Source organism: Cervus canadensis, chromosome 6, assembly GCF_019320065.1.
Source record: "Cervus canadensis isolate Bull #8, Minnesota chromosome 6, ASM1932006v1, whole genome shotgun sequence".
NCBI lineage: Eukaryota > Metazoa > Chordata > Mammalia > Artiodactyla > Cervidae > Cervus > Cervus canadensis.
In genome coordinates this window covers 82607913-82633488 of record NC_057391.1, presented here as the reverse complement: position 1 = coordinate 82633488, position 25576 = coordinate 82607913, and the positions used below count along the sequence as shown (strand labels likewise).

At 44.4% G+C, this 25576-nt stretch overlaps 1 long non-coding RNA gene across 4 annotated transcripts in view; it reads left to right on the top strand.

Annotated features, from left to right (window-relative positions):
• LOC122443894 overlaps positions 1-25576 on the top strand; it is a 204097-nt gene that overhangs the window by 21570 nt on the left and 156951 nt on the right. For 2 of the 4 annotated variants that reach the window (XR_006270139.1, XR_006270136.1), the window contains one exon: positions 4065-4217. This is a non-coding gene — a long non-coding RNA (uncharacterized LOC122443894). Of the gene's footprint in view, positions 1-4064; positions 9706-25576 lie in introns of those variants that run through there. The other 2 variants (XR_006270137.1, XR_006270138.1) reach the window with 2 other exon arrangements.

Genomic DNA, 25576 nt, shown 5'->3' with positions numbered 1-25576 from the left:
GTCCTCAGGGGGGCATAGGTTGAGGTAACACATTCTGCCACCCTTCATCATCTTTTTTCTGTACTCAAATGCTAAATGCAATCACAGTTATTTTAATGCTCTTCTATTCTAAGGAGTGATGGAATGCTATTTTGCTCGAATTTCCTGGGAAACAGGGAAAGAGGGTCAAGCTCAAGAATTACGCTCTGCCACTGGCAGCATCAGAGAGTCACACCAAGTGAGCAATAAGCCTACCAGGGTATCACGGAGTTCAAACTGATAGCACTATTTATGATTTGAAAGTATGTTAGAAATTGAAAGCCCCTTTGATGTATCTGTGCCTCTAAGAAATACAAAGGGTTTTGGGGAGAGTTAGGTTTCTCTATTATAGTCTGTTGAATCAGACTTTTCAAACAATTCCTAGGCAAAACTTACAGAATCCAAAAGCATTTCCTGGATGTTATTCACAATGCCTGAATTACATTCTCTGTCTATACAAAGAGTTTTATTTAGAGTTATTTTCCATAGTTCCAAATATTTACAATCTAGTGTTTTCCTTTGATATACATCCTACCACTGGGGAGGGTGAGATATGTGACGAATACTCTATAGTTCATAGAACTGGACAGAACCACTTCAGAACCTGTCTATGAAACCAAATACAATCCCTTGTCCCTGTCTTACAGAGTAAAAGGCTTCAGTCTCCCAGGCCTCCCGTGAGTCTCAAAAGGCTGATTCAAGAGTTAATGACTAGGAAATGTGAAGATGTATAAAAAAGAATAACTCTTGGGCTGGGAAACTGGTAACACTTTAGACTATAAATCTGTCACACAGCAGAATCACCCGAATTCCCAGTTCCCTGGACGATAAAGGCTTGACATACATTCCTAAGTTGTTTTTACAGTAAGCAAATTCCCCACCACGTGAAAACTGGTGACCACAAACACATAGACCCTAGACCAGTTGAAAACAAAAGGTTGATGATGCTTGAAACCACTTCAGTGCCAGCCAAGCCGAGAATTGTTCCTGAGCTGATTGCGAGCCTACAACCCCTCCCTCACACTGCCTTTAAATACCTTCCCTGAAAGTCGTTGGGGAGTTCAGGTCCTTTGAGCATGAGCTGCCCCATCTTCTTTTTTGGAGCCCTGCAATAAATGCTCTTGAACACTAGTTTACTTAGGGCTTCCCTGGTGGCTCAGGTGGTGAAGAATCTGCCTGCAATGTGGGGGACCTGGATTCAATCCCCAGGTTGGGAAGATCCCCTGGAGGAGGGCATGGCAACCCACTCCAGTGTTCTTGCCTGGAGAATCCCATGGATAGAGGAGCCTGGCAGGCTACAGTCCATGGGGCCGAAATGAGTCGGACACAACTTAACGACTAAACATAACAAACATAATAAATGCTCTGGACTTTCCAGGTGGCTCAGTGATAAAGAATCCAGCTGCCAAATGGGAAACACAGGTTCAATCCCTGGGTGGAGAAGATTCTCTGAAGAAGCAAATGGCAACCCACTCCAGTATTCTTGCCTGGGAAATCCCATGGACAGAGAAGCCTGGTGGACTACAATCCATGGGGTTGCAAAAAAGATGGACACGACTTAGCGACTAAACAACAACAACAGTAAATACTCTACTTTTCTTTACCACTACCTGGTGTCAGTAGACTGGCTTTACTGCACGTTAGTGGGAGGATCCAAGTTTGGATCCTTAGTGCCCCCAAGTAGTGACCTGGTTCTTAAAGCCATGAGCTGTGTCTGTGACTGTGGATCATCTTTGGTGTTCTCCACCACCCTCCTCATATACCATATTGTTCTGCAAATTGTTGGTAGTTTATTTTTGGCCACACTGCACAGCATGTGGCATCTTAGTTCTCTGACTAGGGATTGAACCTGTGCCCCCTGCATTGGGAGCATGGCATCTTAACCACTGGACCCCTAGGGAAGTCTCATTGACAGATTTTGTAGAGCTCTCCACTGTGTTTTATTAGCATATATAGACTTACTATATATATTTATTATATTACTGTTACTAGTAGTAATATTACTATTACTAATAGACTTAATGGAGAAGGGAAAGGCTACCCATTCCAGTATTCTGGCCTAGAGCAGTCCATGGGCTGTATAGTCCATGGGGTCAGAAAGAGTTGGACACTACTGAGCGACTTTCACTTCCCTTCACTTCCACTTCTTTCACAATAGTCTTACTGTTTTATATATATATATATATATATATAAAATCAGTTGCATTTCTAAAAATTTTTAGTGGCATTATTATAAAATAAGTATGTTTCTTGAAACAAATGTAAAAGGTACAGAAGGGTGTAAAGAAAATAAAATCCATCATAATTGCATCATATAACAAGCACGGTTCACAGCTTCACATTTAACTTAGAGATATTTTTCTACACAAGAGTGGATTTACTAATGCACAGTTAATAACTTGTTTTTTTTCCCCACCCAATTATTATCTAGAGAATTCCTGTCATTAAGTATAGATCAACATCATCATCTTCAATGATATTATGTATGGGCTGTAATTTCAATCCCTAATATTGAACATTTAGGGTATGGCCATATATTCTCTATTACATGTTAGAGTTTAGTGGATATCTTTGCATATACTTTTAGGGGAAAGATTGCTGGGAGTGGAATTATTGTGACTACAGTTTAAAACTTGATTATATCCTAAATTATTTAATGTTTAAGGACATTGAACACACGGGCATATGTCTAGTTTCCCCACCTTGACCATAACTTCTACAATAGAAGGCTTGTATGCATGGGTGTCCTTTACAAATCCTAGCACAGCCCTGGGGGCTGGCAGTGCTTTTGGCTGCAAGTTATAGAAACCAGCATAAGAGTAGTTTAAATCAAAAAGCTGCTTAGTTATCTCACATAATTAAGAAGTCTGGGTGTAGACAGCTAGGGATTGCTATAGCAGCTTGGTAGTATCCCCAGGGACACAGGCTTCATTCCCCCTCCATTTCAACGCACTCCAAGGACACTGTGTCCTTGGACTTGCATCTGACCATGGAGGATGCCTGCCTCGTCACCAGGCATGCTATCTTCCCACCTCTCATCCAGAGAGGAAAATATTTCCCAAAAGCCACTCAAGGAGAATTCCCCTTCTCCCTTTTGGCCCAGAACTGGGTCACAAAGTTTCCTCCAGCTGCCAAGGGGACTGGAGAGGTGAGTCTTCGGCATTTCCAGCTCCTCCCGTGAGAGGAGGAAGTCAGGAAAAGGCTGTTGGGTGGGTCACCAACAAACAGAGCCCAGTGCCAGGGCTCACATCTCCCCTGAGCTGGTATCTAGATCATCTCCTTCTCCCCTCCTCTTAGTCTCTCATGAAGAACTAATTCGTGTGGTGTCACAGTAGCTGTGGCATCCTCTGGGACAGAGTGCCTGGGACTGACAAAGACTCTGAGTCGGGCTCCTCTGAGCCCACTTCATGACTGTGCCCTGACCTCAGCCTCTCCTTGCTGGGCTTGCATCAGCCCAGTTGCAGTAGCAAGAATCCTGCCAAGTCGGTTTAGGGAGACTCCCCCACCCCTGATAGCTGATCACTCTGGCTGCCTTGAGCAAGAGTCCTGTTGATTTAGCAAGAAGGCCCCACTCATGATGTCTCCTCTTAATGATTCCCCATCCACTGAGGGATGGATGGGGAATCCCATCTCTCTCCTGGCTCCTTGGCTATAAATCCTCACTTGTTCTTGTGTTGGGAGTTGGGCCTGATATCTCTACCCTACTGCAATAGTCTTGACACCTATTGTGATGGTCCTAAATAAAACCTTCTTTCCCATTTCAACAAGCGTCAGAATAATTTTTTCTTTAACAGTTGTGGTACCCTGACTTCTTCCCACCTAAGCATTTGGTGGGGCTTTTCCCTTGTTCTTGTGGGGGTCCTCCAGGTGAAACTCAGGCCCCATAAAGGCCTGGGGCTGTGGACAGTGGCACGATGGACTCTCAGGGATTGAGAGAGACTTGGATCACTTCCAGCTTTAAAGGCTCCCTGTGAGTTAAAATACAAAGAGCAGAACCCTAACAACATTATAAAATTTGATTTATTTTAAATGTTTGCCTTCAACAGCTTCGTCCATTAAATACAAAGGAAACACTGCAGTGGAACTGGATGATCATTGAATTGGTGAACAATACTGACCCATGGCGCGCTGCCTCTGGGGGGATCAGGATGAAGACAAGCTTCAGGTTGAAGATTGAGCATCATCTCCTTAAAACGCAGGTCTGTACTTCTCAGTATTTCATTTGGAGGTCTTTGCAAATCTAAATTTGAGCGACTACACGTGTGAGAGACCCGGGAAACAGCCCTCTGGAGCACCCTGTGATCCTCCAAAAGGGCGCCTCGAGGCCTCAGATGCCACAATTTCATGATTAGTCCCTCGTTTCATTTCTTCCTGTCTGATTTCTCCTTCCCCTCCAATCCCTGCGTCCCACTTCTCCCAAACCCTCCATTCTCTTATGATCCGTTCTTCCCCTCCCCTTCCTTCCTTCCTTCCTCCTTTTGAAAGTTTGGTCCTCTTGGGCATTAGAAAGGACTGGAATCTGGGATCTGACTAGAGGCTGGCAAGGAAGAGGGGAGCGTGCACCTGTGGGGTCACACAGGGGTCACATCCGCTCCTGCCTGGGAAGGCGAAACTGAGGCTTCCCTGCCCAGGGGGCTGGGGGGGCAGGCCTCCCCCCATCCCCTCTGTTCCCAGTTCCTGGACGTGGTTGCTGTTGTTGTTCAGTTGCTGAGTCTTGTCCGACTCTTTGCAACCCCGTGGACTGCAGCCTGCCAGGCTCCCGTGTCCTTCGCTATCTCTGCAGTTTGCTCAGATTCATGTCCGTTGAGTCAGTGATGCTGTTCTAGCTGGATGTGGTGACACCCAGCAAACACTGACATGATAAAAGCACCAACAGCGTCCGCTATCCCAGCATCATTTCTCCAGGATCGCTCTTTGTCGAGGAGTTCTTTAACGACCTCCGCGCGGGAAGCATCTTTTTCTTTTTCCTATGACCAGAGTGTACTGCAGGGTGGGTGGCCTCTGTTTCTGGAGTGGCCACCATCCCCAGTGCTGATCAAGAGTTTGGTTAGTCGAGGCTGAGAGCAGAGACAGTGTCTTCTTGTTCCCGATTTGGGGTGAAATCCTGGAACTCCTTGGCCCTGAGTGTCTGTCCCTCTGTCTGCAGCACCAACTCTCTGTACCACCATTAAAAAAAAATCTCAGAGTCTTACGGAAGCAAGACCCTAATAGTGCCAGGGCATCTGGTCCTCGGTATTGGTCCCCCCGGCCCTCCTGAGCTGCCCGTCAGTCTCGTCCACATGGCCCTGGAGAGGAGGGAATTCTCTGCTGCTTTGTATCTCAAAGCCCCCTGGGGCCCTGTCCACACAGGCACTCCCTCCCGGGGCTCTGCTGTGGGCATCCCGGGGGCTTTGCCCCACACCAGGGCACCGATACCCCCTTGCTTTCTCCTCCGACCCCAGCCCAGGCAGCGCCTTTCCTGGACTTTTCAGTCATTGCCTACAGGCTTCTGTTCTTCCCAAGTGTTTAGACTTGGGGGGTTGGAAGGGGAAGTGCTCACAGACAGGTCTTAGCTTCTTCCCCTGTCACTCCTCTCTTGAGAAGAAAAGAACGCAGCGTTCAGGATTTGCCTAAAAGAGGAAGTGGGCAAAGGGAATAAATATCTCAAAAATGTGACCCTGCTTCTGAGCACTCGTCACACACGACAGAGCCCAGCCTGCAGGAGGTGGTTGTTGAAAAACGAATGAGTGAGAGAACGAATGAATGCTGGGCGCCTGGCCTAGAGCTGCAGCTTCAAATGCACACCCCAGCCCCTGGCTGACCTGTGTCTGTGTGTCCCAGTGACCTCATCCAAAAGGAAGGATGGGCTTAGATCATCTCCTGGATTCCTTCCAGCCCTCTAAACTCTAGATTTGGTGTCCACAAAGGAAAAAAAAAAATGCCATTGTCCCCCTGAGCTTGACCAGGGCAGAAAGTTTCCTGAGTAATTCAGGCTCATGCACACAGTTGCCTCCAAATATTTTCCCCTTCTCTCAAATGCCATCTCCTCGAAATCATCAAGACAAGCTGTTGAGAAGGCAACATTGTAAGTTTGTTGCTTACAGTGATGGGGAGAACCACACCCAGAGCAGGAGGACGAGTTGTGGGATTTACTGAGACTTTGAAGACTAGCTTTAGGTGACTCTTTCAATGTAGAGGGCCCATGTTTGATCAGGATTACAAAGAACTGTGATTTAATATTTGTGCCGACTAAAAAAGATGCATAACATGAGAGCTGCAGGTTAAGTTTTATTTGGAGCGATTTCTCAGAGCTGTCAATATGGTAATTTTCAAACCAAGCTAAAAACCATGATTCTCATACAAATATAAATGAATATATGTTAATAATAATAAATATAAATGAATATATGAATGTATGTCTTTAGCTCATTATTAATGAGAGCTGGTGAAATGTCACAACCTGTTCAAATGAGAAGTCAAACACAAATATGTATGGAGTAAAGGAATGTTGAAATATGTTTACAAATAGATGGAAATTGGCTTTTTTTCCTCTGGGGAATTGAGAGGGAAGTCAATTGAACTTCCATAGGGCAGATTTTATTTGTATGTCCATAAACAAGACTTATTTGCATTGCTATCACTTACCTCCAATTTACAGAGTTGTAAAATAGCTCAGAGGCCGTGAAAGGGCCCATAGCATCACAGTCAGGTAACCTGGAAGAGGGTGCTCTAAACGATACATAGTTTTCCACTGAAGCACATTTTTTTCCCCCCATACAATAGTTATAAAGCACTTGTTATTTGCAAGAAGTTATTGAATACATTGGAATGGATAGTCTACTTAGGGATTTAAGGCACAAAACCCTGAGCTATATCTTTTCTGCATTCTGATCTGTGACATGTTGACTATAGTTCCTCCAAGTGACACACAATATTTACAAATTGGGCTCATCATAAAGTTTCCCCCTGGGGAAAAACAAAAGCTTCCGCTGCTCTAAAAAAAAAAAGTTTGAAAACATGGACCCTTGTCCAACGACTGCACTTTTATCGAAGAGAAAGTTAAGGTTCAGAGAACGGAAGTGACCTGCTCTAGGGCACAGAACTTGTTAACAGACCTTTGGTTGGAAGATGGGGTTTGAGGATCAAGAAGTGTTCCTTTTGTCATTAGTCAGGGACACAGAGAACTCTCCTGGAAGGAAGGACTTAGGAAGTGGGCTGTGACAGATGGTTTTCATCTCCTGTGCTCTGGGAAATCTGCTACCATCCATCTAATTGGATGGTGGGAGCTTCAAGCAGACTTGCAACCTGTGTTATATCATTGTTTCGAATCCCTAATTATACCTTGGAATTTGGCTTAAGTGCAGCTTAGAGGATGTTCATTAACAGTGTCGACAGGGACACTCAGCATTTGTAAAATTCCTTACAGTAATCGAAGTCTCAACGTTGTTCTGGTGCATTAAAGAAGCATGTTCTCTCCCAGCTGAAAGATGACTTAAGTTCAGAGGATGGAGACTGGCTGACCCCGAGTTGTTTTTCTAACGTTCCCACTTTGAATTCAGAGCTTTACAATCCTTGCTTTCATGAGCCCAAGGAAGCTCCTTGCTGAATTACATCCAGGGCTGAATTCGCCAAAGTTGGAGTGATCTGCCCTTGGCATTTTCTAACCAATCTCAGTTTCCTCTCTCTTGGCCATCGTGTTGTCAAAAAACCTCATATTCTTGTTTGCCCGACCAGTTTATAGAGGAGCTTTGTCTCCACACAGACCGTGGTTCCATCTGGCCCTGCCACCGAGAGCCTTGTGATTCCAGATGGAAAAATCCCCATCCATCCTGCAGTTTCCAAAGTGCCCCCCCCCCCCACCCCGGATTGTTTTATCTACAGCCAGCAGCACAGAGCCTCCACAAACAGTCTCTGCAGGGGTGGAAAGAGCCACTAATGAGGAAAACAGCTTTCTTCCATCCTCAAACCCTGTGAATGGAAAAATTCACACAGCTGGCTGCATTGGTTGACATGAAGTGTTTTAGGACAAAGAAGCTGGGGAGGGCTTGCCTTTATCAAAGTTGTTAGGAAAAGGTCTACTGGTAAGAATAGCAGTAATGCCAAGGAAAATTATAACTTTTCATCATGACTGTAGCTATTCAACCACGTGAACTCTTTTTTTCCCCCTCTCTTCAAAAGATATCTTTAAGGAACCCTAAGCATTTAGCTGGAGTCTTTTGGTGGTGACCAGTTTTCTCCATGTGTGTGTGTTTGGGAGAATAAAAAAGAAATGACCCGGTTTTCATTTGACACCCTTCTCTCTCATCCACCAACCGAGAAAGAAAGAGGGAGAGAGGAGGAGGAGGGCAGAGGAGAAGTGATCTGAATTTGAGGACCAAAATTCCAGCCACCCAGAGAATGTCTGGGTTCTCCCCTTCTCCTTTCCTTCCTTCTCTGTCTCACCACCTCCCCTGGAGGCATCTGGGACCTCACTCTCACCACTTATTTCCTCCCCTCTCTGCTGCAAGGGAGTCCAGATCTTTGGTAATCTGTTGATCATGTTGCAGTTTATCTGAGCCCTGCCAGAGGGCTGGAGAGCTAGGACAGTAGAGAAATTGCCAAGGATAACCCTGCCTTCACAGATTCAGCCTATTTCCATCCCACCCTTCAGATGAGACCCACCCCGCTCCAGATGAGATCCATCCTACCCTTCAGATGAGACCTGTTGTCCACTGTCCTCCCCACTCTCTCACCTTTATAAAACCCCAGGCCCTTCTGCCTTTTCTCTTCGATGTCCTTCTGCCTTCATGAATGACCTCCCTCTTGTAAGAGCCTGAATAAGATCACCTCCTTCATTATCCAGTGCGTTTCTTTCAGACTGTGCTGCCCATCCTGGGAGTCTAAAATAGAACCATAAGCACATTTGGAGTTAAGAAGGGGAGTGACCCTAGCTGGTCTTGGGAAAGACATGAACATCACCCAGTTAATGGACTGGAGGTAAGGGTTCCTTGAAGCATGCATCCTCCTTCTGGCCGTGTTTTTCGCTTCAGCATCTCAGAAGCAGCTGCCTTAAGAGGGAGTTTATAAATCTGCCTATGAAACAAAACAAATTCACACTGAGGGGGAGCAGTGTAGGAGAGGAGGGGTGCTGGAGACCCTGTAGGTGCGGGCAGGTGCAGTTTTGTTCCCTTTGCAAAGATGGGGGGTTGCTCGATGACCCACTGACCGCCGGACTCTTTCCCATTCAGTATTGTTCTCTTGAGTGTTGCTACTGCCAGGTGGGGTTGTGTGTTTGTACATGTTTGCCATTTGTCAGAGACTGTTCCCAGAGGCCTGTGAGACAGAGACTTTTATTGGGGTCTGCTGAAGGAAGTTGGCTTTTCAAAATCAGGAAGCTTTTTGGCTTGTTAAATAGAAAAAGGCAATAGCCTCTTTGACCCTACTGGGAGAGACCTGGGAAAGCCAGGTCTTAAAATGTGCATTTACTGCTAATATCTGGTAGTTTAATTAAAGAAAAACACTACCCATAATCTCAGTATCCAAACATAATATAATATGTGTTTAGTGTTTTCATTTTATGTATTAGATTTCAATCTCACATTTTTACAGTTAATGGCAGAGCCAATTTATGTCTTTACACTCTCAACATTATGTTATGTAATAATTTTATTATTATGTAATACTATATGATATAATTCCATTGGGTTAATACAGCATATTTTATCATTATTAAACTTTTCTCCTGATAGTAGACATTCGGCTTGTTTTTTTTTCCTTTTTCTTTCCTAATATTGATAATACTGAAATTAACATTGTTGTATATATAACTTTCTGCTTTTGAAGAATGAAAGATAAATAACAGAGAGCTGATAAAAGGATTAATTAAGCTCCTGTAATATTGGCATCACCGACTCAGTGGATTTGAGTTTGAATAAACTCTGGGAGTTGGTGATGGACAGGGAGGCCTGGCGTGCTGCAGTTCCTGGGGTTGCAAAGAGTCGGACACGACTGAGCGACTGAACTGAATACTAATATTATTAAGTATAATAAAAAAATCTAAATACTTATTAATATATTTAAAAAACAATAAAACTCCATTGCATGTTAACATAAATTACATGTTTTTATGAACTATAACTAATACTTTTTCAAAGTAATTTATGCAAATAGCATTGTTTTTTCAAATCTCTTTAATATTTAGTTTATACATTCTCATATCTGCTTATGCATTGAATCTCTTGTGATATATTGTTTTGATGGACGTATGCAAAGAAAACTGCCTTCCCACAGATATGGTATTGGAAAAGGAAGGGGAATCCTTAGGAGTCCTTGGACCATACTTTGAGAAATGTTTTCCTACCATAATTGTAGCACTCTGCTAGGTATTTCTCTGATATATTTGCACTCAGAGATTAGCTGATAGTGTAATTCAATATTGCATTTTTTTGAAATTGAGGTTCTGAGGAGCAAGTCCCAGAAGTCCTAAGGCTTCTTAGTCCCAGAAGGCTAAGGTCACTCAGCTGGTTGCAGTCACTTTAATTTACTCCAATCGACTTGGATGCCTCATCAGTTGTTGCAGAATGCTTGTGGGTGCAGAGAGCTCCATAAAAGATCCAAGACTTCAAGTTGCTCAGCAGCCAAGGGCTTACCAAGCTCACAAGTAAACAAGACCAAATCTAGGCACACATCCCACTCCATCTGTGTGAGAGTTATTCTCTAGCTCTCCCTCTCTCTCTGTCAGTATTACATATGCAGAAAAAATGTACTGATGCACACATCATTACACAGCTCTACACATTTTTCAGAAACTGAGGACACCCATATCGTTATTTCTTTTTAAGTCAATTTTTGGATGACTTCTGTCAAGAGGCAGGGTGGAATAATACAAAAGTAAGTTGGCCTGGGAGAATTTGTAAACCTGAGGTCTACCGATTTCTTGGGCTCTTTCTTCTTATGTAAATAATGTTTGGCCAAAAATATCTCACCAAATTTTTGTCCATCCTTAACCTTCTATGAGTCTGCATGGGGATATTTCAGAGGACTGGTTTGTGGGAGAGCTGCTTGGGGATCATTTCTCTACCTCAAATTGGACTAACTGGGGGAATAAAGCAGGAAGCCTTCCATCTAGTGGTGAAAATGTATATTGCGCTTTTGCTCAACTTCTGGGCTGAGCTTTCAGAACCAGAGTCCTTTTCTTCTCACCCCACCTTCGTTAATTACATGAGTTTTAATTGTGCCACGGTCACAGTACTTAATTGTCTTAGCTACAATATAATGAGTGAAAGGAATACACTTGTGATTTGGCTGACCATGTGAGAAGAGGTGTCTGTTGTGTTCATAGTTAATCGTTCTGAAACACTGCCTGCAGGCTCTGCCATGCCCTCAATGCACACTTTGGGCAGACCAGTAGGAAGGCTGAAACTATAAGTATCCAAGGGATCCTATCTCTGCCTGAAGACTTCAGCCTCCAAGAAGGGGCATCAGCTGGAGTTCTTTTCTAGCACATATCTTTAAAAGGGGGATTGTTGGGACTCTCCCATATTTTAATTGATTCTGGTGTTTACCCATGAGATGGGCTATTATAAAGAACGAAATTCTGGGCAGAGGCAGGGAAGAAGTCTGAGTTGGGTAGCAGCCTGAGGGCTGGGTTTCAGTGGAAGAAGAAGCCAGGTGCTGGAGGTGATTAGGAATTATACCTCCTTCACTTATCCCCACTCAGAGCCTTGTTGCGGTGAAACAGGCAGGGATGAAATCTCAACAGATAATCCATTTCTGGCTGGTAAAGAAACTGCATGGCATGACCAAGGTCTGGCAGGGGAAACAAAAGTTGTGACACCCAGCCTTGAGACTACAAAGAAACTAGCCTACAGTAGCATCATGTGCCTGGCCAAACAGAATTTCAAAAATAAGAATAAAAGATGTTTTTATGTCTATCTACCTCCTAGGGGGACAAAAGAAGCGTTGGTGGTTTAGGAAAGACAGATACCAACTAGTTTATTCATTTAAAATAATTATTGGACATTTCCTAGGAAGCCAGGCTCTGTATTGGGTGCTGGAGCTAAGCGTGGCAGAAATGCACAGTCCCTATCCTGGTAGAATTTATAGCCTAGAGATGAAAATTGGATGAATAATTATATAGTATACACCTGGGGAGTTATTGACACTGGTGATATGAGTGAGTTAGGGAGGGGGTATGTGTGTGTGTGTGTGTGTGTGTGTGTGTGTTGTGTGTGTGAGGCAGTAATAAAAGCAGGTGCAAGATGGTGAGACAGGAAGGGGCAGGGTGCTTTCGGGGAACTGAAAGACAGTGGGTTCTTGAGAGAATGGGAAAGTGGAGGAGATGAAGCTGGAGAGTGGGGGTGGGAGGACTCCTCCTGGGTTTGTACCACGTTTATCCCCAGAAGAGTGGGATAAAGAAGAGGGGCATGGTCAAAGTTGCATTTTTTAAAAATGTATTTATTTGGCTGGGCTGGAGCAGCATCTGGGATCTTTCTTGGGGTGTGCAGGATCTTTTTAATTGTGCCGTGTGAGATCTAGTTCCCTGACCAGGGATCAGACCTAGGCCCCTTGCATTGGGAGCACAGAGCCTCAGCCATTGGACCACCAAGGAAGCCCCGGATTTGTATTTTTGAAAGCTCACACTGGCTGCCCGGTGCTGGATGGATGGCATGAGCACACAGGAGGGGATGGGAGGAGAAGAGAAGCCATTTGGGAGGCCACTGTAATAGCTCAGGAGCAAGGTGATGGGGGTGTGAGCTAGGGACATAGAAGAGAAAGGAGTGAAGAGAGGCCTGGGGTTGCCAGGCCTCCCCAGGGGCCACAGCTCCAGGCTACTGTAGGCTCCTGGAGTGAAGGGTTGTGATGGTTAGTGTTACTGAGTCCAAGCTTGTACTTCTAACTGCACAACAGGCCAATAAATTGAGAGATGAGTTGTTGGGGCAAGGAATGGTGAATTTATCTGGAAAGCTAGCAGACTGAGAAGATGGCAGACTAGGGTCCCAAAGAATAGTCTTCCCTGAGTTAAGAATTCAGTCTCCTTTTATGCTGAAAGGGGAGGGAGTATGGTTGGCTGCTGCACACTTCTTGGTGCTGGGAAACTTTGTTCCTGCTGCTCCCCACATAGGTCTGGTCACAGTGTTTTATAAACCTCCGAGACAAATATTATTCTCTGTTCTGTAACTTTTTATCTCTATGTGCATGGAAAAGTGGTATCCTTTTGAAGTTCAGAGAATGAGCTATCCTGTGTATTTCAGCTTATAGGCAACATTCTTAACTTGAATCAAGAGTAGTAGAATACAAAGGTTAAAGCAAAAGAAACAGATACAATATAGAGTCAGATTTGAATTGTGTTCCCTATTGCCGGGAGCCGTCATGGGGGGGTCCCACCCGTGACGAGGTCATAAAGAAAATACCGGGCAGGCAAGGCCGTCTAGGATAAGGGACGCTCCAGGTTGGCCTCGGCCTCTACCCCACCCTGTATCTTCTCCCCTTTTCTGCTGTTCTTGTTTGCCCTGTTGCAGATTCTTGTGTTGCCTGCCGAGAGCTCTCCTGCTCCTCTTTCACTGAATAAAGACCAACTTAAAACCCTAATTAATAAATCTTCTGGACGCGGGTACCTTATGAAGGGGCCAGAGATGAAGGAAATGCTTCCATTCAAACATTTTGCTGGCATTCTGGCTTGTTTGATAAATGTGTGATCTCATTGCACAAAATGCTCTTGATTGTTCTAAACATCCTAAGCACAGTACGCTAACAAAAGAAACTATTAAGCATAGGCCCCTTCACGGGGTGAGAAAAGCTCCACAAATATGATAGCCACAAATGTGCCTAATAGAAAATACTTTAGATAGAGATTAGCTGGCGACTTCTTGCAGGTGGTTAACTTTTAGACTAAGAGCCTGTTTTGTGCCATATCTGCTGTTTCTGCAGTCCTTCGCATTTCTGTTCTTTAAAAATGTAATCCTATCTAGTTCCCATAGAGATGACACTTATTAGAAAGAAAATAGATTAATTATAAGAAAAACAGGGCCGGCTACTGAAGTTGCTTAAGTCACACCAGGTGCAAGCCATAAAATGTTAGCAGGCCTGAAGGCCAAATGATAAGACTCTTGTGAACGAAAAAGTATGTGGGTGACATCCAGTTTCTGTTGAAGGTCAAGTTGCTGTAATGTTTTGAGATGCCCTGTGTGTAAGCAATATGCACTTCCCCCAAAGATGTTGTTAAGGGTATAAAGGGACCGTGCAAAAATAAACTTCAGACTTAGCCCTCGAGCTTTGTCTCACTCTCTCTCTCATTCGCCGACACCTTTCATCCTGAGGGTTCCCCTGGATCCTGCTGGGGCTGGACCCCGACACCCTATTGTATCAGGACCTTGGTAACCTCCTGGGTAGGGATAGGCTACCCACTCCAGTATTCTTGGGCTTCCCTTGTGGCTCAGCTGGTAAAGAATCCACCTGCAATACCTGGGTTCGATCCCTGGGTTGGGAAGATCCCCTGAAGGGAAAGGCTACCCACTCTAGTATTCTGGCCTGGAGAATTCCATGGACTGTATAGTCCATGGGGTCACAAAGAGTTGAACATGACTGAACGACTTTCACTTTCAGTTCATTGTATCAGGACCTTGGTAACCTCCTGGGTAGGTGGCTATAGGACACAGGCTCCTTTTGATTTTGAGCAGTGCCTGAGAGGGTGAGTCGTCCATGCAATATCAATAACAGGACAAGGTTGTCTTGTCATTGTTAATGAGGAATAATTTTAGAGATTTTCACTAATGAAATAAGAAAAGAAATGAAATAGTCCATATGAATGTTATTAAATTATCTTTCTGTCAGACTGGATTGCAAACCTAGTCTCATAACAAATGATTAAAATTAATAACTATTTCTAAAGACTATTATTTAATTTATTTATTATTAATTTGTCTGCACTGGGTCTTAATTGTAGCACGTGGGATCTTCCATCTTTAATGTGGCATGTAGGATCATTAGTGACAGCATGTGAACTCTTAGTTGTGGCATGTAGCATCTAGTTCCCTGACCAGGGGTCGAACCCGGGCCCCCTGTATTGGGAGCATGCAGTCTCAGCCACTGGACCACCAGGAAAGTCCCCTAAAATTAATAGCTATTAAAATTACTGATAGAATTTTGAAAGGCAGTGGTGTACAAGATAAAGATAAAAAAATCAATAGCTTTTCTCTTTATTAACAAATGGAGAGATTTACTTCATACTCATAGATGAAACAACTTATATAACTTCTTCTAAAATTAACATATAAGTTCAATGCCCTTCTAATCAGAATCCAAATATATGTGTGTGCATGTGTATGTGTGCTTAAATCAGGATTAAGTGATTTTAAAGGCTTACCTTGTTGATTCGGTTGCTTAGATTTCTATGTCTTTGCTCAATTTTTGCCCATTTGATCTTATACTGAGAATGGTGTGTTAAATTTTCCCTGTAGTGGATTTCTTTCTGTTTTTCTTTGCTTTTCAGCTCTATATAGGAGGAACATTCACTATCCCCATCCAAGAATAACCACTATCTTTGTTCTGACATGATGTGTATGTGTGTGTGCGTGTGCATGCGCTCGCAAAGTCACTCCAATTGTATCCAACTCTTTGCAACCCCATGGACTGTAGCCCGCCAGGCTGCTCTGTCCGTGGAAGTCTCCAGGCAGGAATACTGGAGTGGGTTACCATGCCCTCCTCCAGGTGGTCTTCCCGAACCAGGGATCGAACCTGCACCTCTTACGTCTCCTGCATTAGCAGGCAGACTTTACCAGCTTTGCCACCTGGGAAGCCCCAATAAGGCCAATTACTTATAAATTCCTGTTGCATCATATATGTACTGACTGTATATGTGTGTGTAACTGTTCATATTTTAAATTAGTATTATCCTTGAGAACAATTTAACAATATTTAGCACATGCTCTAAGACCGTTAACAGACTGTGATCTATATTTTATTTTTTTGTAAATTTGTGTGAATTTAGAGGAACAAACAAGCAAAAGCAAAAATATAATTTAATAGCTGTCTCTTTTACCAACACTGAGTCTCTCAGTCCTGGGAGTGGGGGTGGGGTGGGGGTGGGGGGCATTCTTCCAGTTTCTGTTGCAGTTGAGTTTGTTCATTTTGGAGCTCCAAGACAGGCTTGCTGTCAGAGGATTCTGGTGCTTCTTGCCTCTGAATGAAGGACAGCTCTGGAATCTGAGGGTCTGGGCAAAGGAAGCCAGAACCCTCTCTGCTCTCCCATTTCATATCATGCTAAGAAGTCCTGGTCTTGATGCACTAAATGGATCTCAACTGATTTGAGAGTGCCGTACCATGTGAGGAAGACTGTCCTGTCCCATTCAGAGGCCAAGAGTCTTGTCACAAATTGTTCAGAGTCACAGACTCACAAGTGGCAGAGCTGGGTCTAGAACCCTAGTCACCAGGATTAAAGGCCAGGGTGCCTTCCCTGCATCATCCCGGGAGGCCCCTAGGTGCATCTCATGGGTGTGACATAACCTCTTCCTGGGAGGTGGCTGGGTCAGAGTGCATAGGGCAGAGGTCAGGTCTCCGCAGAAACAAGCAGTGTACAAAGGGCCCCCATTACCGCACTGGAGGCCTCGCAGGGGCACCTGCTGCTTGCCCCCAGCGCTTTGCTCAGAGTCAGGCTCAGGTGCTAGAGCACCAGCAGCTCGGCTCTGCAGGCTGGGGTTCACAGCAGGGAGGGCGTCTGGCTTCATTTCAAGCTCGTTCACATGCTTAGTTAGGCTAGCGATATTTTGCACATATTGGACAATTATTTTCTCATCACTTTCCAGCTGTTAGAGAAACGTGCATCAGACCCACTGTTTGACTAAGGTGCCTGAGTCAGCGGAGCCCAATCCCCGCCATTGCCCGGGAGCTATGAACCTCACGGATTCACGTGCTTAGGCGCTCAGTCGTGTCTGACTCTGCGACCCCGTGGACTGTAGTCCGCCAGGCTCCTCTGTCCCTAGGGTTTCCCAGGCAAGAATGTTGGAGTGGGTGCAGCCATTTCCTTCTCCAAGGGATCTTCCCCACCCAGGGATCAAACTAGTGTCTCCTGCATTGCAGGCGGATTCTTTACCCGCTGAGCCATCAGGGAAGCCCTGATGGATTCATACACTGTCATTTTTGCCATCCTTCTCCTCTCCTCCATCCTTCAAAGTCCAGCTGAAGCCCCACTTCTGCCATAATTTCTTCCCTGTCCATTTGGCCTCACAAATCCTTCCCTTCTCTGAAGAACTCATTGTCCCCATTTTGCAAAGGTTATGCTTCAGAAACTGTCTTGTTTCATATTGCATTTTATTTCATGAAGGTTGATACTTGGGCTTGTATACTGGAGCCACCACTGTAGGTCTTAACAAGTCACTCTCCCCATCATAACCTCTCCCCATCATAAATTGCCACATTTTAGGGCTTTTATGAGAACTGCAGGAACTAGTATCTGTAAGGGCCCAACATGTTGTATGATCTTCATTATTTATCTAACAAACGTTTGTCAAGTCCTTACTATGTGCAGATATTGTGCTTTCCTAATTAAAAAAACTGGTAGCATTAAGGACTGTGGAAACCCAGTAACAGAAATCCTGGTCTCTGTTCCCCTGGGGTTTATAATCGAGTTGATGTTACTGAGCTTTGTACTGCTTGTCTCATGACAGACAGGCTGATCAATCGAGAGGTGAGTTGTTGAGGGCAAGGAGTAGAGACTTTATTCAGAAAAGCAGCAAACCAAGAAGATGGTGGACTCATGCCCCAAAGGACCGTCTTGCCTGAGTTCGAATCCAGGCTTCTTCTGTACTAAAAGGAAAGGGAGTAAAGTCAGATGTTTCCCGATTCCGGTCAGCCTCCAGAGGCCATGTGTTAATTTCTTCCTCTGTGTACTCATCCACAGAGGGGGCCTGGTCAGGATATTTTCTTTGAGCTAAACAAAGGTATTGCAGCTTAATGCTCATTACCTGGAAGTCAGGGTTCTCAGAGATGGATCATTATGTATAATTTAAGCAACATCCCTTTAGTGATTAACTGGTAATAGAATACAAAAGATTCTCCCCTATGACGTTGGTCAAACTCACATGACAGGCGGTGTGTGATTATGTGCAGAAAGCAGCCCTGTCTGTAACAGATGCTAGAGAAGGTCAGAGCTCTACATGCGTGGGAAGGAGAGGAAATGCCAAGAAAACTGGGATTTTGCTTCATTCAATGCTGTCCCCAGTGCCTGGAGCCATGCCTGATGCCTGTGGGTGCTCAATAAGTAAAAGTGAATACATGAATAGCTTGGAGAGGCCTTCAATATGTCTGGGCCGTGCTTGTCATTTTACAGGTCAGGAAACTCAGTCCTGAGGGGAGGGATGGGGGCTGACCCCCTATAAGGTCCCAAGGAATCTGGACAACTGGGGTGGGAGCCTCCTGGTCATTTTCTTCAGGACCTTCTCCCCTTTGCCATAGGCCGGGGTGGTTGGGTCAAGCCAGTTGTGCCCTGGAATCGCAGTATTAATACATGGGTTCTATGAATTTGTGTTAACTTAGGTAAGGGTTAAGCTGCTTTTCCTTTTAAACTATCAAAGGAGTTCCCCAAATGATAAGAAATATGAACAGAATTATATGGAAAATGCTTAGTCCATTTGAAAGTAGTTCAAGAATTTTAGAAGCACTCTTTTTGAAACAATCAACTTGCTATTTTACCACCATTAATTAATTGGCAGCTACAATAGCCCAGAAAGTTCCACACGGCTTTCTCTATAAACACATTGAATACTCACCTTCAAGACTTTAAAAATAGTCTATGTTCATACTGGTATTTTCCTGAACTGGGAATTTGAGAAGGACACCTTCTGTTCAATCCTGTCCAACCAGCACACACAGAGAAAATTTAGAAAATGTAAAAAAAAAAAAAAAAACTAGCCCAAATTCCGCATCCCCACATTTTCCACAATCTCATTTTCCTGCAACTACTATTGTTAACTTTTTGGCTTAATTCCTTGTAGTCTTTCCTTTTTCTTATGCTTTCCCCCACTAGTTTAGTTGAGTTCACTCTGCATATTTAATTTTGTTGCCTGTTTCTTTAACTAACATTAAAGCATAAGGTTTTCTCCTTTCATGTTGAGCCCTTTCTAAGTCTCATGCTAAATAGCAGCACAATACATCACATGCAGCCCATCTAGGGATTTCAAAGCCTTGTGAAGACGTTCTCCTCTTTGCTAGAGAGATGGCTTCTCTTACATTGTGGGTAGGGGCCCAGAAGAATTTGGAGGATGCTTCCCTTGGTCTGTGGGGGAAGCTGGTCCCGGGAGGTGGCTCTCCAGAACCCTTTTGGGGGACTGGCTGGCTCTTCTCCGCCCAAAGCCTGGAAGGAAAATGCAGCAACTAAGATGAAGCCAACAGGGCTAGCTTGGGAACGAAGAGCCTGTTGAGCAGAGTATAAAACAAGCCCTCAAAATATACTTGAACGAGGACACAGCTGCCCATTAGACTCAATACTCAGAAAGCCCAAGAAACCAGCACTTCCTGTTTCTATGACAACTTGGATGGACTTGGGAAAATCACTTCATCCTGTCTGTTTGGGCTTTCGTCTGTCTCCTCTGCCAAGTGATTGTCATTTCTCAAGCTGGGGAGCCTGGGGGTATGCCAAGGGAGCCATAAGGTCACAGCACATACATGGCCAGCCTCTTGGAGCATTCATTTTATTCGATTATTTCCGAATTTCAGTTAAAACATAAAACCAAATATGGCTACCTCAGGGAATAGAATGCAAAATGTGCTTTTGTTGTAAAGCTAAAGCACAAGTCTTCAAAAAGGTTCAGTGCCAGACAAACCACGATGATTGGCCACCCCGCTCTTAAGCCTGACTGAGCACCTGTACCACCTGGATGGCTTTATAAAAATGACAGACTCCTGGGCTCTACCCCAGGACACTCAGATTCAGTAGGCTAGGAGTAAGTTATGCTAAGGATAGACACACAGTTAAAATACAAGGTGGGGGGTGCTTCGAGAAGACACATGAGGTGATGCTTAAGAGGCCAGGGCTTAGATGTCAGATCTGCTCATACTCCCTTGGGCAAGACAGGTAACCTCTCTGAACAGGTTACCTGAACAGGTAAGCTTCCATGTCCTCATCCACGAATGAGCTAACAGAAGGACTGAGCTCACAGGGTTGCGGGCTCTGTGAGCTAATACAGTGAAGTATTTAACAGAGGTCCTGACGTGTCGTAGGTACTTAGAGACTTGACTTGTTTTTGCAAGAACCCGTGTGAGTTTAGGTGCTTCCCTGGTGGCTCAGATGGTAAAGTGTCTGCCTGCAATGCGGGAGACCCGGATTCGATCCCTGGGTCAGGAAGATTCCCTGGAGAAGGAAATGGCAACCCGCTCCAGTATTCTTGCCTGGAGAATCCCATGGACAGAGGAATCTGGTGGGCCACAGTCCAGGGGGTTGCAAAGAGTCGGACACAACTGAGTGAGTTCACTTTCACCATGTGAGTTTAATGTGCTTTGGGATCCCAGAGAAAGGAGTGCATGAGTCTGCTGGGGAGACCTGGGAGTCAGGATGGCATTCCAGGTGGGGAAGGGCATGTGTCGGAGTGCAGAGCTTGGAGCATGGGTGCCTGGTGAGGCAGTGGCTCTGTGTGCAGGGAAGAAGGGACGGGGATGGGAACTTGGACGGGGCCACGTCTCCAGCCTTTGTGCGTACAGGAGAGGGCTGGCAAGTGGGAGCCATCAAAGGTTATGATCCAGGAGAAATGCACCAGGCTTGTGACTTAGACCATACCAGTTGCTGAGGGTAGGACAGGTGAGAGGCTGCTGGGGAGTTCCAGGTGAGAAGTGATGAGGGCATGAGTTTACTGTGGTCAGGGTAGCTGAAAGACACACAGGTGCCATCCTGTTAACTCAGCCCAGCGTGGGCCGGTAAGCCAGGGTGCTGCCTTCCCCTCGGTCACATGGCCGGGAGTGACCTTCCCTCTGCCAGTGAGGGCCCAGGCCTCTGTCATCTGGGCTTGGCTGGCTCTCTCCCTCCAGCCGGCAACTCCAGACTGTTCTCACCATTTCATTTCTTGTCTGATGGCTCCATTCCATGTGCACCTGTGGAGCTTGTATATTTCCCTGAAGTTTTCATCAGGAGATGAAAAAGGAAGCTTGCATCACATTCCTTGTGATCAAACTCATGAAATTCTCCTTTAGACATCTCCACTCCTTCCTTAGTTTCTTTCCAGCTGCAGACACCTGGTTCCTCTATTTCTGCTTTGATGGCCTCTGAAATCGCACTTCTCCAGTGGCTCAGTAGTAAAGAATCTGCCTGCTATACAGGAGACCTAGGCGCAATCTCTGGACCAGGAAGATCCCCTGGAGAAGGGAATGGTAACCCACTCCAGTATTCTTGCCTGGAGAATTTCATGGACAGAGGAGCCTGACGGGCTACAAGTCCATGGGGTCACAAAGAGTCAGACATGACTGAGCAACTAACACTTTCACATTCTTCTTACTCTGAGCCTTTGAACTCTGGCCCTCAGCTTGGGTACCCAACTTGTTAAAACAAAAGCCTGAATGTTAGCTGGCCTGACCACTTTCCAGTACAGTTAGGCACTGTCGTACACTCAGTCTTGTGTCATATTAGGTGGTTTCCAAAACGCACAGAAAGCAGATGAACAATGATAGTGACAACGAAACCCTGGTGCTCTTCCAGGGGTGGGGTTGGAGAGGAGCGACATCCTGTCCTGTATCTATGCATGCTCCCAGCTGGGCCTTGCATTCCAGCTTGCAAGATCTTTCTTTCCACATGGGGTAGATTTATCAGAAGCATGTCAGCTTAGTGGAGAACTTACTGTGTTAATAGGATTAAAAAAAAAGTGGTTTTTAGGACTTGTAAATCCTGAGAGTGAACCATATATGTACCAAAAAAATGGTAAATCATAAAATGAAGGTGCATTTTTTCCCCAAAGAGCATTGTCACATTTCAGTTTTGTGAGGCTGAATCAGGACCTCTGGGGTGCTGACCCTCTCCTTACAATAAGCCCACTGTCAGATGCCGAAGTAACTCCAGAGGCAGAGCCAGAACTCTTTCAGCTAAAAAGTTCACATTTGGGGAGTGTTCATTGCCAATGGCCATTGTAACAAATTACCACAAACTCGGTGACCTCCCATAATTCTGGGTGCCGTTAAGTCTGAAATTAGTATCACAAACAGAATACAAAGGCAGATGGCCAAACAGGAAAAACTATTTGCCATGGACATTGCCAATTCATAGGGAAAATAGCTAATAATTTAATAGCAAAAATGGCAAGGGACATAAAAAATTCATAGAAGAAAGTTGATTGCTGAGATTAAAAAAAGATTCATTCTTTCTATAATCAGAAAATACATATTGAAAAAAAGATATAATTTTTAACCCATCCACTTGACGGAAATTTAAAATAAAATGCAGAGGAAGGCACTGCGAAGCAGTTTTGTAGGAATGTGACCTGGTGTTCTTTCTGGATAGACTCCTGGTGGTATTCATCCAGAATCATTCAAAAAAGAGTTTCTAACCTAGTAACTCTCTCCACTGCTCAGAACCTTTTCTATGGAAGCAATTAGCCACTCAAGTAAGATGTCCATTATATTGTTCATGATAGAAGAAAGAAATTTAAACAGTATTAGCGAATGACTTAACATACCGTGGGTTTTTCCTGGTGGCTCAGTGATAAAAATTCTGCTGCCAATGTAGAAGATGCAGGTTTGATCCTTGGGTTGGGAAGATCCCCGGAAGAAGGAAATGACAATGCACTCCAGAATTCTTGCCTGGGAAATCCCATGGACAGAGGAGCCTGGTGAGCTACAGTCCATGGGGTCGAAAAAGAGTCAGACACAACTGAGCGACTCAACAACAACAAAGCATGACATAGCTCATCCAGATAAAGGCATATTTCCAATATAAAAATCTTGCTTTAGAAGAACTTTTAATGGTGTGGGCAATGCTAATTATATAAAATCAGGTGAAGAAAGTGAGATAATAAGACTGCATATATCAATAGCAAAAATGTACATAAAGAATAATGGAAGACAATAAAGCATTAGCATAGTTTCCCTCAAAGCAGTTTATATGTGCTTGTTTCATTGTTTTCTTTTTTTTTCTTTCATCAGACTATGAGGCCTCAGCAACTAGAGATTAGGTCAGTTTTGTTCTGGATTGTTAATCAGCTTCTTGTTCTATGTTAGGCATTCTTTAAGTTGAATGATTGAATGAGGTGGGATTTTATTAATATTTTTGTCTTTGTTTCTGGTATTTCCCTAATTTTGCACAATAAATATTATGTTACAACTCTTTCTGCAGAAAATAATAGAAATGGAATTCAAGCTGGTTTACACTTCATAATGGGCAGAACAGTGACCCCTCAAAGATGTCAGGTCCTAATTTCTGGAACCTGTAGGCATTTTTTATTTGGGAAAAAGGCCTTTGTAGATATGATTATCTTGGATTATCCAAGTGAGCCCTAAATACCATCACAAGTCCCTCTAAGGGGAGGGCAGAGGGAGATTGGATGCAGCCTGAAGAGGGGCAATGTGAACACAGAGGCTGAGGTGGGAGTGATGTCACCACTAGCCAAGGAATGCAGGCAGCCACCAGGAGCTAGAAGTAGCATGGAGAAGAGTCTCCTCTGGAGCAAGCACTGCCCTACTGACAGCCTGATTTTGGTCTAGTGATACTGATTTCAGGCTCAGGACTTCCGAACTAGAAGAGAATAAATTTCTGTTATCTTAGGTCATCAAGTCTGTGGTGATTTGCTATAGCAACCACAGGAAGCTGATACCCCCAGATATGTAGAATTTGGGTGTTCGCATGCTAAGAAGCTTTGAGTGGAGCTGACTCTGCCGTCGTCAAGCAATGTGGTTCCAACCCCAGGACTGAGTTCATTTTTTTTCGCCTTGTATCCACACATAAACATTCAAGGAAAGATTCTGATTGGTCATCTTGAGTCATGTGCCCAACTGCTGGGCCAATCACTTAGGCCAAGGGTAGGGTCAATACTGTGATTGGCGGCTCTGTCAGAACCCATGGAATGTGGGAAGGCTAGTGCATCAAAGGAAAGACAGGGAGATGGGAGCAGGGTGCTAAACTCAGGATGGAAGGAGTATTGGGTAAAGCAACAGAAATTCAGAGAAACATATGTGTTCTGAAAATGAAAAACTATAGTCTTTCTCAGGCTTCACGAGCTTTCCTAGAAGCCCTCTATGAATTTCTGAAACCTAGCCAAGCTCATAGTCTTTGAATATGAAGCAATGGCAAAGATTGTCTGGACCCATCTCCTCATTTCACTGGGAAGCTGAGGCCCAGAGCTGGAGATTAACTTTCTCATGGACACCCAGCTAGTAGGCTGCAGAACTGAGGCAGGACCTGAAGCTGATTCCCAGTGCAATTTTGTCTTCTGTGTCTCTGACAGCAGTTGGCATACCTCCTACCTCTAATACCTGCTACCCTGAATCTGGCCTAGAGTCTAGGCCCTGGTTCTTCCAGGGTCTTTGTCTCTCTCCTCATCTCCCCACCTAGGAAGATAGCTCTGAGAAAGATGCACTAAGACCATGCCATTCCTATCACGTGACTTTTGGACTCAGTTTATTCACCTGCAGATTCTAACGTATAACAATTCTTAAGGGAAACATTGTGAATGAATATGTCTGTAATCACCAGCACTGCAAATATAATAATAATCATTCACACATGTTTGTTGAGCTTGCATTTGTGGGCAATAACTTCACTTAGTTTCCTAATATTCACATCTATAGGACCTCAGCTCATTCAAATGAATTTCCTTAGCTTCTGACCTAGTTTCAAGCTGTCCACAACTTTGTCCTTTCTTTCTCCAAGACTCTGTGTTAACTAGACTTTTCTGCACCTTATCATTTTTTTTTGATATGGATCAAGCTCGAACCAGATCAAAATGTTATGTTGTATTTTTTCCTATCATCTGCTACTCATTCCTCTCTGTTCCCATCTAATAAAGAAGCAAAACATTTTCCTTTATTCTCTTTTGTGCAGTATCTTTGAAGACTGTTTTTCTTTGCCTTTTATGTGCTCAAGTTCATATATCACTTGTCATTTTTTGCTTTGTTTTTTTGGATTTTGTCTTCCAAAGCCATCACCCAGGTACCTTTTCTTTTCTTTTGAAAAAGGTTACACTTAAAAAAAGTATTTCTAGGGTAATGCATTGCCTACAACAATGTGCACTTCATGAAAAACAACCATTAATTGGTGTTGATGGTAGTTAATTTAGAGTTTTTGTCTCTCGTGAATTCACATTTGGCTTTCACTTAGCTTTGAATTTACACTGAGGTTTTGTTGGTTTGATTTAGGGAAGAAACGTATTCTCAGCTGAGGTTTTAGTTGAAAGCTACAAAAGTGGCTCTTTTGGAAGGGATGTTGGGAAGCCCCTGGCTGTCCGGTAAGGCTGGATGGTCAGTTGGGGCAGATATGGGGAGTGGGCACCCAGAGGTGCAGAGATAGCACCGTGGACCAGCCCAATGATGACAGAGCTGTCACCACCACTGTTCAACACTGGACACCCCGTTTGCCTGGCCTTACTGCCAGACACGGGTGTGCGGCTCTGGGCATGGCCACCTGCCGGCCCTG